This window comes from Humulus lupulus, chromosome 7 (genome assembly GCF_963169125.1).
Source record: "Humulus lupulus chromosome 7, drHumLupu1.1, whole genome shotgun sequence".
Taxonomy (NCBI): domain Eukaryota; kingdom Viridiplantae; phylum Streptophyta; class Magnoliopsida; order Rosales; family Cannabaceae; genus Humulus; species Humulus lupulus.
The window spans coordinates 75198117-75211058 of NC_084799.1; the positions used below are offsets into that span (position 1 = coordinate 75198117).

The 12942-nt window shown below is 42.6% G+C and overlaps 1 non-coding gene across 1 annotated transcript; it reads right to left on the reverse strand.

Annotated features, from left to right (window-relative positions):
- Positions 1-6618: 6618 nt before the first annotated feature.
- LOC133793115 (small nucleolar RNA R71) lies at positions 6619-6725 on the reverse strand. Its single transcript, XR_009874575.1, has one exon. It is a non-coding gene; the product is annotated as a small nucleolar RNA R71 (small nucleolar RNA).
- Positions 6726-12942: the final 6217 nt, after the last annotated feature.

Sequence of the window (12942 nt, forward strand, 5' to 3'; positions counted from 1 at the left end):
TCTAAAAGCCTCTGCTTGAGACAGTCGACATCCACAAGATTCTGCTTAAGATTGTTAACCTCGAGCTGAAGCTGGTCTCGTTGTCGGATTACCTCCAAGGCTTGTGCTTTGGAGATTCACTAATTCTCCTAGGAGGTCTTCAGGGCATTATTAGCCTCGATGGTGACCTTCATTGCGTTGCCTTCCTCCAAGGTGACCTGCGCCTTCCCCAAGGCGTCCTGGCCTCGTCAACCTCAAATCGGACCTGAGCCATGCAAGACTGCAAAAAATGAATAAAGGTGGGCCAGTTTTTGAAGGCATGGAACTGGAAGAAGAGGATAGGTATAATGGTTACCGTCAGAGTCATCCCCAACGGAGAGTCGAGGATGGTCATTGATGGTCGCGACTCAATAGCCTGCAACTCTTTGACGCTGACCACACTTGCGCGCTTCATCATATGGCTCACGATTTTCTAACATGAGCCGCGCAGATGTAACGTCCTATACTCCAGGGACCGTTATGGTGTGCCTTGTAAATAGTGCTAAACTCGCTAATCGAGTCATTTGGCCAAAATCATGTAACTAAGTATGATTAATGGTTTAGGGATTAAAATTTTTGGTTAAGATATAACGTTTCACTAGAACGTTTACTGTATACATTGGGATCCCAAAAATATAATTTAAAGGTCTATTACAAGAAACTATTTACAACCAGCCAATCTAAGCGGCAAAACAGGGTTTAACCCTAGTTCCTCTCCTTCAAACCTCGGCCTTGGCGGTCGAGCAGCTGCATATGTACACATCGTCACCTAAGCTCTCCAACTCAAGGATGGTCCAACTTTCTTTTTCCTTTACCTGCACCACATAGCACCCGTGAGCCAAAGCCCAGCAAGAAAACTCAATATGCTCATGAACAAACATATCATGATATCAAATCACATCTGGCATGCCTAGCAAATATAGCTTCATTCAAGCATGCAATTAATCTCATATAAAGCTGGGGAATCAAGGATAAGAAATCCTGCCCTCCTGATTGGATGACTATCAAGTCAATCATAACCAGATGAGTGATTTAACACTTGAGGTTCTGGTAAACCATATTGAGTGATTGACAAGCAAGACACTACAGGGCTCAGTACCCAAATCCATGCAAATGATGATCAAAATGATCATACAGAGCTTATAGCCCCGAACAGATGAGTGAATATCACTTGGAGGTTCTGTTAAACCATAATGAGTGACTGACCAGCAAGTCACTATGGGGCTCGGTGCCCATAGCCGTGTAACAAAACTATTACCTGGGCTTTCCTGCAATGGCTCTAATCCGATGAGTGACTGATGGGTAGTCACTAGCTTAAACAGATGAATGACTGATGGGTAAGTCACATATGCGCTTTTAGTTTTCATCGAACTTGAGGTCGGTCCGGCATTAATGCTCTTGTTGAGTCATCTAATGCAGATGTCGATTAGATCTAATCTTTGTTTGCTTGTGTTGAATACACTAAGGCCATTCCTGACTTATGAATTAGCACTGTGTGACCAGTGCCCAGTGCCACTGCCGAACTTGAGTAATGAGTCACAGCTTCACAGTTGACACTGACACCTTTGCCAATTCTGACTAATGAGTCAGTGCCACGCACAAGCAATGCTACCAAGCATATGTCATATGTCGAATATTCAAACGTAGGGCATTCAGCATGCTTACTTAACAGTTGCTAGCACAATTATGATCATGCACAAACACAGAGACTCAAGCTCTGATCAGTCTCATAGTCAATATTCATGGCATGCCCTAATCACATGTTTCTCGTGCATCACATGCATCACACTTAATCATCCAGCATGCCTCAATAATAACCATACGCAAATGAGCAAGATTGCTATCAATATTCACATTTAGACATCCAACATGCATCAAGAATAATCATGCATGTCACATATGGGGTGCAGCTTTCTTACCTTTGGTCCAAGCACAAGTTACCAATAAACGAGCCACAAGCACGATCCTTACTTCAAGCCTCTAGTGATAACCTAGTCACAACCATACATGGTGAACCAATGATTTCAAGTTCTAAAACCAATCCCGGAACCAAGACCTAGCCTCCGAGACATCAAACCCCACTAATCCGAGTAGTAGGAATGATCCCGAGGCCTAAAACCAAGTTCCCGAGATCAAAACACTCAAACAGCCTCAAAACCCTGCCTGAGCCGCGGCCCTAGCACCTTGAGCCGTGGCCCTCAGCCACACCAGGAGCAAGGGCTGCGGTGCCCACTACCCAGTGCCACGGCACCCAACACAGGCCAAACTCCACCAGCTGCTTCTTCGAGCTTGGGCCGCTGCCCCCACCCAAAACCAGCCAAGAACTCAATTTCTCCCATCCTAAACCTTCCAAAAACATACCTAAACACTTCCAAATCCAAAAATCAAAGTTCCCAAACATCCCCATGATCCAAATCCCATAAAACCCAAGCTTCAATTCAATAAAAAACTCATCAAAACACAAAGTCCAATTCAAGCTTAAAAACTTAAAGCTTAAAACTTGAATTACCTCAAATTGAGTTGTTTCCAACTAAATACTTTGGCTAATAAGCTTCTAATCTTCCCTAGGATCGCTATGCCTCGATCCTCGCTTGAATCCGAGTCCTAGAACTCAAGTTACCTTCGAAAATGTGATTGGGAGACGAAAATGGAACTTTTAGGGAGAGAGAACGTACATAACGTTCTTTTTATTCCTTAAAAGGTTACTTCAAGCTTAAGTAGCTTCAACCAAATCCTAATGCTCGGGGTCCCGAAAACACTCCAGGGGGCAAAATAGTCAAAACCTCCCGAATTTCTCCCTGATCTTACTAACTCCCAATTTATCATCAAATTCTTATTCCTATTACCTAATAACCCGGCATTGCTCTAAATACCCCTTGACTCTCTCTCCGAGTCAAGAACAGATCATGTTGTGACTTTCCCACTAGCTTACCTCCTAGGATCGTCTTGTGCTGAGTAACCCTAGCATAACCAAACAATAATAAAGCATTACACACATATCCCATATATGCCAAATATGCTCGAAATGGCCAAAATATGAAAATCACCCAATTACTCAGAAATGGGTTCACATGCATATTTAATACACCTAAACATTCATATTATCATTTAATAACACAATAAATCAATTATGACCCTCCTAGCCTCCTAATAAAGGTCCTAAACCTTATTAGGAAATTTTGGGCATTACAGCAGAGGCTCTGGATATTTCTCCACATCAAGGAGCGGAACTGGGACAGTGACTATCGAGGCTTCGGTTTGGGCGACCTGCAAGAAAGAAATGGGGTTGCGAGGAGCTGACAAAGGAGCTAGTAGGGTCGTGACTACGGTGGGCTAAGGTTGCTGTTGCTTCTAGGCAGAGCTGGCACCCTTGTCTTTTGCAGAGGACTCGGTGGCGGCCCCATCTCCGGGAGTGACTTTCTTCAAAACCCTCTGACTCTTAGTCCGGTTTTGAGAGCGTCCTTTAGATTCATGTCTTCCTCTGCAAAAAAGCGAGCTGAAGAGCCAGGCCCAAGGAATAATTAGTCAAGATATCATAAAGAAAAGAGTAACAGAACAAGAACCCTACCCTCTGAACTAGAGGAGGAAACTACTATGATTAGTTCCGGGTAATGGACCAGGCTGGGTAAAATCTCTAACTCTTGGATTATTGGAGGATGAGATTCTAGCATTACTACATTAGGGGACCTACAGGGTTAGGGCTCTTCATTTGAACTAGACTTGTGCTCGGCCTACCTAATACCTGGAGTAAATGTACCATGACGCAGGGAAGACAACGACAAAAGGTTTGTGCCATACTATTCAAAAACAGTGGACCTAAATGCAAGGTATCATCTACCACTAAAGTACATATGGGGTAACTATAATCATGGCATATGACTAGTTGGTCAACACACTGAAGTATGATCACATTCAGGTCCGAATCAATCGAATGTCGGCTCATGAGCTGCCTCGAGTTGAATCGGACTAAAACTGGAAACAACCTAATTTATTTCTCTGTATGGATTACCTTTGCTGGAAATGTTGGCTTCTGCCCCCAATTCAGTACGACGTTGACTAGAATCTTGTCTATCTTTAGGAACTTTTCTCTTATGCACCAATTGTGCGACCTCCTCTTCCTCCTCAGCGACTGGAAGGAGCTCAGGGAGAGGACCTCAGGCCCTGATGGCCAGCGTCTGATCCTCACTGATCAGTTTGCAAGCCACCATGGTGGCATCATTCACTACCATCCTAAACTCTTTCTCCTTGGTAGGAGCACTGGCCAAAGTCTGATATTGACCTCTGAGGGTCTCTGACCGCTCCATTCTCTTATATATATAGCTACACAAGGTAATAAATCGATCATAATAAGTTTTAACTTGGTTAAGATAAAGAACTCAAGTATAAAGTTCAAAAAGCTGAGAAACTTACGGGGACGATTGAAGTATCGATGAGTGCAGTTCTTGAACCCATTTGACATAATGTACTGGTCCTTATAGTCATTTGGGTGGTTGGGGAGGTCGATGTCGCTGGTAGATTTGGGAAACCGGGTGAGGTAGTAGAAACCGTCACCATGGGTTTTAGTGTTTGGGTTGGCTTTTAGACTGAAAAAAAAAACATTATGTCCTCTAGAGTGGGGGCATCCCACTCAATCTTGAGGAATAAATATTTAACCCCACAAGGAGGCGATATGAGTTCGGGGGGAGCTGGAATGGAGCAAGCTCGATGTAGTTCAGGAAATCTACAAAATACTGGTCCAGCAGAGGAAGGCACCTGCTTTCAGATGCTCATCACTCCAGGTCCCAAAGTTGTAACGCCCTAGATAACCAAGACTGTTACACTGTGTATTTAAAATAGTGCAGGACTTGCTAATCAAGTCATTTGATTAAGAGTGTGGTTGTTGAGTCTAGTTTTTGTTATGTTTTGGTGATGTTTTTAGTAGTCTTTTATTTCGTTTTTCTTTCATTTAGTGCGGGTTTATGCTTTGTTTGTTTGTCTTTGTGAATATCAGGAAGAATTGAGCATGTGGAAGAAAATGCCAAAGAAAGGGAAGAAATAACCAATTTTTTCATCATATTTTGATAAAGAATGGTTCTCAACACAATTTGGAAGTGTTGGTGAAATTTTGGGATGAAAACTTGAAGAATTGAGAAATCCCTTAAGAGCCACGGCATGAGCAAAGTGGAGCCGCGGCTAGGGGGGAAACAGAAGCAATGTTTTTGAGGAAATCCTCGGGCCGCGGCATGGCTAAAGAGAGCCGTGGCATAGATGGGCATTTTGCCCAGATCTCGTCGATGCGGGCTGCAGCATGGCTTCAGAGGGCCGCGGCATGGAAAGGGCTTTTCGCCCAGGAATTTGGACACGGGCCGTGGCATAGTGTATGTAGAGCCGCGGCCCGCCTCTTTAAAATTTGAAGTTCTAGGTTTTAATATGGCGAAAAAAGAGAAAAAAAATGGACGTACAGACGAGGGAGAGAAGGGCTGGTTTTGAAGACTCAAGCTTAGAGTATTCTTACATGTTTTTCTTCTTCCTGATGTTATTCTTAATTTCTGTTGTGATTAGCACTATGGCTATGAACTAATTTTTTGTTTAGGATGTTTAATTGAATCACTTGAATTCACAATTTGCATTAGAGAATAATAGGGAGGATAGTTGATGAGATTGAATATCCTAATTGTTTCTCAGTGATTAAATTAAAAGTTTTTTCTATTAGTTGTTATTCCATTCAATTTTTAATTATTGTTTCTGCTATTTATAGTTTCTTTTGGTGTATTTACAAAAATCAAGAATTTCAATTCATCAAATAGAACAAGAAATTAATTGACTGGTAATTGATAAATCAGTCCTTGAGGACGATACTTGGTTTTACCATTTTATTACGAGTTTGCGACTGTGTGCACTTGCATAGCAAAAAAATATCGCAACAAGTTTTTGGCGCCGTTGCCGGGGACTGAAAATAATTATCAATATCAGTCTAATTAATTTTTATTCTAATTTGATTTTAATTTCTCTTGTTTCTAATCTGTTTAGTTGCTTAATTTGTCTATCTCAGGTGAATTTTGGTATATGCGTGGCAGAAAAGGAAAAGACACACTTGTTCCTCTGAATCCTGAGATTGAAAAGTCTTGCAATCAAATCAGAAAGAACAAGAGAGAGGCCCAGAAATCTGTGAAGACGGGACAGAATGACGGGGATGGCAAGAATGTTCTAACTCCTGGAGTTGTACAAGGGGTTCAGGCTCAGACCAATGCTGAGAGGAGCCTGAGAGATTATGTGCTACCCACTCTGACGGGAGTACAAAATAGTATACGCCCACCAGCTGTAGAGGCCAACAACTTTGAAATAAAGCCCGCTATTCTACAAATGGTGCAGTCCTCTGTGCAATTCAATGGGTTGCCCTCTGAAGATCCTCACACCCATTTGTCCAACTTTCTGGAGTTGTGTGGAACCTTCAAATATAATGGGGTGAGTGATGACGCAATCAAGCTTAGGCTTTTCCCATTTTCTCTAAGGGACAGAGCTAAAAGTTGGCTGAACTCTCTGCAGCCAAACTCTATTGTCACCTGGCAAGATCTAGCTCAGAAATTTTTGTCCAAATTCTTCCCTCCGTCCAAAGCTGCTAAATTGAGGGGAGAGATAAATAACTTTTTCCAGAATGACGGAGAGTCACTGTATGAAGCTTGGGAACGGTTTAAGGAACTCCTGAGAAGATGTCCTCATCATGGCATTGAACAGTGGATGCTAGTACAGAATTTCTACAATGGTTTATGTCCTACAACCAGAACCATTATTGATGCTGCAGCAGGTGGCACTTTTATGAGCAAGAGTGCAACTGGTGCTTATGAGCTGCTAGAGGACATGGCCACAAACAATCATCAATGGTCTGAGGAAAGATCATCAGGAGTTAGAAAGGTAGCTGGGGTGCATGAGCTGGATGTAATCACTACTCTAACAGCGCAAGTAGCCTCTCTGACAAAGCAGTTACAATAGAGCAGTGTATCTGCTAATGCGGTTCAGATGGCAGTGAGGTGTGAAATGTGTGGTGGTGCTCATTTTGTCGATCAGTGCCCTATCTGTATGAATAATAACACCCCAATGGATCATGCCCAAGTTCAAGCGGTGGGAAACTTTCAAAGGCCACTCAATAATCCATTCTCCAACAACTACAATCCTGGGTGGCGAAATCATCCCAATTTTTCGTGGAAGAATAATCAAGGCCAACAACCTCAGTATCAGGGCCAATTTCAGAATAACATGCCTCAGCCACCTATGAATCAAGCATCGTCATCACAACAGCCTAGGCCTCAACAATCAATGCCTCAACCTGAGAGGCCTAATGAACTGCAAGCTGCCTTGTTGACTCTTACTAATACTCAGACTCAATTTATGACTGAGACCAGATCCTCTATTCGAAACCTTGAGACGCAGGTTGGGCAGTTGGCCAATATGCTCAATAACAGACCCCAGGGAAACTTGCCTAGTAATACTGAAGTCAACCCCAAGGAGCAAGTTCAGGCAATTACTCTGAGGAGTGGGAAGCAAACTGAGCAGTCTAGACCTCCACAGGCAGTGGTTCACAATAAAGAGATGGGTGAACAGTCTGATTCAGAAAGGGTTATTGAAGACCATCAACAGTCAGAACAGAGTCCGCCAGTTGTTATTGAGCAGCCAGTTAGAGTTCCATACCCTCATAGGCTTAGAAAGACTACACTTGATAAACAGTTTTCTAAGTTTCTTGAGGTGTTTAAAAAGCTGCACATAAACATTCCTTTTGCTGAGGCCTTGGAGCAGATGCCCAGTTATGTTAAGTTCATGAAGGAGATTCTGTCAAAGAAAAGGAGAATGGAGGACTATGAGACTGTAGCACTCACTGAAGAGTGCAGCGCGATTTTACAAAGGAAGTTACCCCAAAAGCTGAGAGATCCGGGGAGTTTCACCATACCTTATACCATAGGCAAGTTTGAATGCAAGCACGCCTTATGTGATCTGGGGGCAAGTATCAATCTGATGCCCTTATCTGTGTTTAAAAGACTTGGTTTGGGGGAGGCAAAACCAACAACTGTCACTTTACAGCTCGCAGACCGATCGTTAACATATCCACGAGGTATTATTGAGGATGTTCTTGTGAAGGTGGATAAGTTCATATTTCCAGCTGACTTTATTGTTCTGGACATGGAGGGGGACACAGATGTCCCGATTATTCTCGGTAGGCCATTTCTAGCCACAGGCCAAGCTCTTATTGATGTTCACAAAGGAGAGCTTAAGCTTAGAGTTCAAGGAGATGAGGTGGTCTTTAATGTCTTCAAGTCTATGAAGTATTCGATGGCCAGTGACAGTTGCTTTAGTGTGGATGTGATAGAAAAGGCAGTCTCCAAGAGAAGGATGAGCAGTGATGCCTTAGAGGCAGTATTATTGGGTGATGAGGGCGATGATGATGATGATGCTGAGATCAGAGAATGTGTAAACTGGATAAACTCCTTCTTACCATATTGGAAGAAGTTTAAGGAAATAGCAGATGCGACTGATAAACCGCTAACCTCCATTCAGCAGCCACCGCCGTTGGAATTAAAGGTCCTCCCAGATCACTTGCGCTATGCTTATTTGGGAGAGAATGAAACTTTACCTGTCATTGTGTCAGCTGACCTGTCAAAGGTAGAATTGGAGAAACTGTTGAGGGTTCTAAGGGAGCATAAATTGGCCATTGGGTGGACCTTGGCAGATATTAGAGGAATCAACCCATCGAAAGTGATGCATAAAATTTTGTTGGAGGAGAATAGCAAGCCATCCATAGAGGCCCAGAGAAGACTCAATCCAGCTATGAAGGAAGTAGTGTTGGAGCAAATTCTTAAATGGTTGGATGTTGGGGTAATCTACCCAATTTCTGATAGCGCATGGGTGAGCCCTATGCAAGTGCTACCTAAGAAGGGTGGAATGACTGTGGTGAAAAATGAGAACAATGAACTCATTCCAACAAGGACTGTAACGGGGTGGCGGATTTGTATAGACTACCACAAGCTCAATAAGGCCACAAGGAAGGATCATTTTCCTTTGCCTTTCCTTGATCAGATGCTTGACAGATTGGCAGGCCATAGCTACTACTGTTTCTTGGATGGGTATTCTGGGTATCATCAGATTGCTATTGCACCAGAGGATCAAGAGAAAACAACCTTCACATGTCCTTATGGCACATTTGCTTTCAGGAGAATGCCATTTGGACTATGTAATGCCCCTGCAACATTTCAACGGTGCATGATGGCCATATTTTCAGACATGGTAGACCGGTGTATTGAGATTTTCATGGATGATTTCTCTGTTTTTGGTTCATCAGTCGACCTCTGTTTGGGTAACTTGGAGAACATGCTGCGTCGTTGTGAGATGGAAAATCTGGTGCTGAATTGGGAGAAATGCCATTTTTTGGTGAAAGAAGGGATTGTTCTTGGCCATAGAATTTCAAGTGAGGGAATTAAGGTAGATAGAGCAAAAATTTCTACCATTGAAAAGCTGCCTCCACCAGTTTCAGTCAAAGGAGTTAGAAGTTTTCTTGGTCACGCTGGGTTCTATTGGAGATTCATAAAAGATTTCTCTAAAGTGTCCAAGCCCCTCTCAAATCTGCTTATGAACGGAGTTGTCTTTGATTTTAATGATGAATGTTTGAGGGCGTTCAATTTCTTGAAAGAAAAGCTTATTTCTGCTCCAATTGTGATAGCTCCGAATTGGGAATTGCCTTTTGAGTTGATGTGTGATGCCAGTGATTATGCAGTGGGGGCAGTTCTGGGACAGCGGATTGACAAGGTATTCAGGTCTATTTACTATGCTAGTCGAACTCTAAATGATGCTCAGCTAAATTATGCCACTACAGAAAAAGAGTTGCTAGCTATTGTGTTTGCTTGTGATAAATTCAGACCATATCTAATTGGTAACAAAGTGATTGTCTACACTGATCACTCTGCCATTAAATACTTGATGTCAAAGAAAGATGCCAAGCCTCGCCTGATTAGATGGATTCTTTTGCTTCAAGAATTTGACTTGGAGATTCGTGACAAGAAAGGCAGCGAGAATGTGGTGGCTGATCATCTCTCTAGACTTGAGGTGGGGGAGACTGAAAATAAGAAAGCAGCGCAAATCAATGATCACTTTCCTGATGAGCAGTTGTTTGGGGTAAGTGAGACTTTAGCTGTCCCTTGGTTTGCTGACATAGTGAATTTCTTGGTCGCCAAGATTGTGCCACCTGAGATGTCAAAGTAGCAATTAAAGAAATTATTTTCTGAGGTGAAACACTACTATTGGGAGGAACCTATTCTCTATAGGCAATGTGTTGACTAGATTATCAGAAGGTGTGTTCCTGAAGAAGAGATGCAGTCCATTCTTAATCACTGTCATACTCAACAATGTGGAGGGCACTTTGGAGCATCAAGAACGGCGGCTAAGGTATTACAAAGTGGTTTTTATTGGCCTTCATTATTCAAGGATGCCAATGTTTTTGTCAAGGCTTGTGATAGATGTCAGCGAACTGGTAACATCTCGAGGAGAAATGAAATGCCTCTACAGGGGATTCTTGAAGTGGAACTGTTTGATGTATGGGGCATCGATTTCATGGGGCCTTTTCCACCATCATACAACAATGAATATATTCTATTGGCAGTGGATTATGTATCCAAATGGGTGGAGGCTGCAGCAACTAGAGCCAATGACGGTAAAACTGTGCTTAATTTTCTGCATAAACATATTTTTACTAGATTTGGCACTCCCCGAGCTCTGATTAGCGATGAAGGGAAACACTTTGTGAATAAGCATCTGGATGCATTGCTGGCTCGTTATGGAGTTTATCACCGAAAAGCTTTGCCTTACCATCCTCAATCAAATGGGCAAGCTGAAGTTTCAAACAGAGAAATCAAAAGCATCCTTGAGAAGACCGTTGACAGTTCAAGGAAAAATTGGTCGAAAAAGTTAGATGATGCGATTTGGGCTTACAGAACTGCATTCAAAACACCAATAGGCATGTCTCCTTACATGTTGGTGTTTGGTAAAGCATGTCATCTACCAGTTGAATTGGAACATAGGGCATTCTGGGCTATGAAAAAGTTGAATTTTGATTGGAGTGCCGCTAGTGAACGAAGGCTGTTGCAACTGAATGAACTTGACGAGTTCAAAAATGAGGCTTATGAGAACGCCAAGATTTATAAAGAAAGAACAAAGGCTTGGCATGACAAGAACTTAATCAGAAAAGAGTTCCAACCAGGGCAGCAGGTACTTCTTTTCAATTCAAGACTGCGATTGTTTCCTGGCAAATTGAAATCAAGATGGTCAGGGCCATTCACTGTTGTTCAAGTTTTTCCATATGGTTCTGTAGAAGTTCGGGGCAACTTAGGTGATTCCTTTAAAGTCAATGGTCAGAGATTGAAGCCCTACTTGGGTGGTAGTTTTGATCAAGCGAAGTCTATCCTCCTTCTGAAGCCTCTCTGAAGAGGGGTTCAGCGTCCGGCTAAATGACGTTAACGACAGCGCTTGTAGGAGGCACCCTATGTTTTACTTGTTATTTATTTTACTTTTGTATTTGTAAACAATGGATATTTGGTTTATTTTTGGACTTTTAGAATCGTGAAAAACGTGAAAAATAAAAAAAAACTTTAAAAAAATCAAAAAAATCAAAAAAATAGAAAATCCTTAAGGGTCGCGGCATTGGGGGTTCCAGAGGCCCACGGATTTTGAAGTATAGGGGCGGGCCGCGGCATGAATGAGGAGGGTCGCGGCATTGAACCCCAGTTTTTCCCAGAATATCGAGGCGGGCCGCGGCATAGGTATCAGAGGGTTGCGGCATTATACACTGGAGATTTTATGCGGGCCGCGGCATGGTCAAAGTAATGCCGCGGCCCGAGTACGAAATTTGGGATAAAAAGCCCTAATTTGGCCACATTTTCACTCATTATCACTTTCAGAATTTGTTCTCCTACTCAAAACCTCTTTTTCTCTCTAATTCTTGAGACTTCCATCAGCCAAGGAGACAAAAAGAAGAACTTTTGTGCCATTCAAGTAAGTGTCTCCTATCTATTCTAGTGCTTTTAATTGGAGAATAGTTTGCATTGTGGTATTGTGGATTGCTCTATGCTTTTCTTGTGAGACGTTTATGGGGTTTGTCAATTGTTTATCTGGGAATTAGTGTTTGGGCTGTTGATTGTGTTAATCAGTAAGTTTTGGGGGAGTGACACCAAAGGAAAATTGTACTCAAGTTCTTGAAAACCTATTTGGGGGTTTACTTTGTTCTTGTTTTGAAAGACACTATGGGTCCTAAGAGAAATCCCCCTAGAGGTACCTCCTCAAAGAAAGCCTCCTCATCCCGCACTCAACCACCACCAACACCACCTGCCCCAGCTGATTATGACACGAATTTATTTGTCAATAAGGACGCAACTGATTTGTTTAAAAAGATTCATAAGAGATCGGTGGTAAGGGAAAGGGGGTTTGAGCTTAATGAGGCCACTGTTGTACAAAACCTTGCTTATGATATTATCAAAGCTGAAATAGTGCGACGTAATTGGGGTTTCCTATGTGACTCTACTTATGTGGGCTCAACCAACTGCTCTCAGATATATGAATTCTTTGCCAACTTCTCATATCTTGATGCAGAACAGAACAATTTTATCAGGGGTAAATTGGTGCCTACAACATCTTATGCATTTAACCAATTACTGGGCCTCCCCTCATTGTCTGCACAAGAGGATGAACTTTGGCAGTTGGCCCACTTTGAGGAGCCAGACTATGATGTTGTGGCTGCAGTTTTGAGTGTGGAAGGGGCACGTTTCAATTATCATAATGGAAAGCCCAAAGAGTTGTACAGGTGGCAGCTAAATCCAATTGCGAAGGTGTGGGTTTATTTTGTGAGTTCACGTTTACTGCCGACCTCTCATCTGTCTTCTATTGATAGAGAGCGCTGTTTGTTGGTGTATG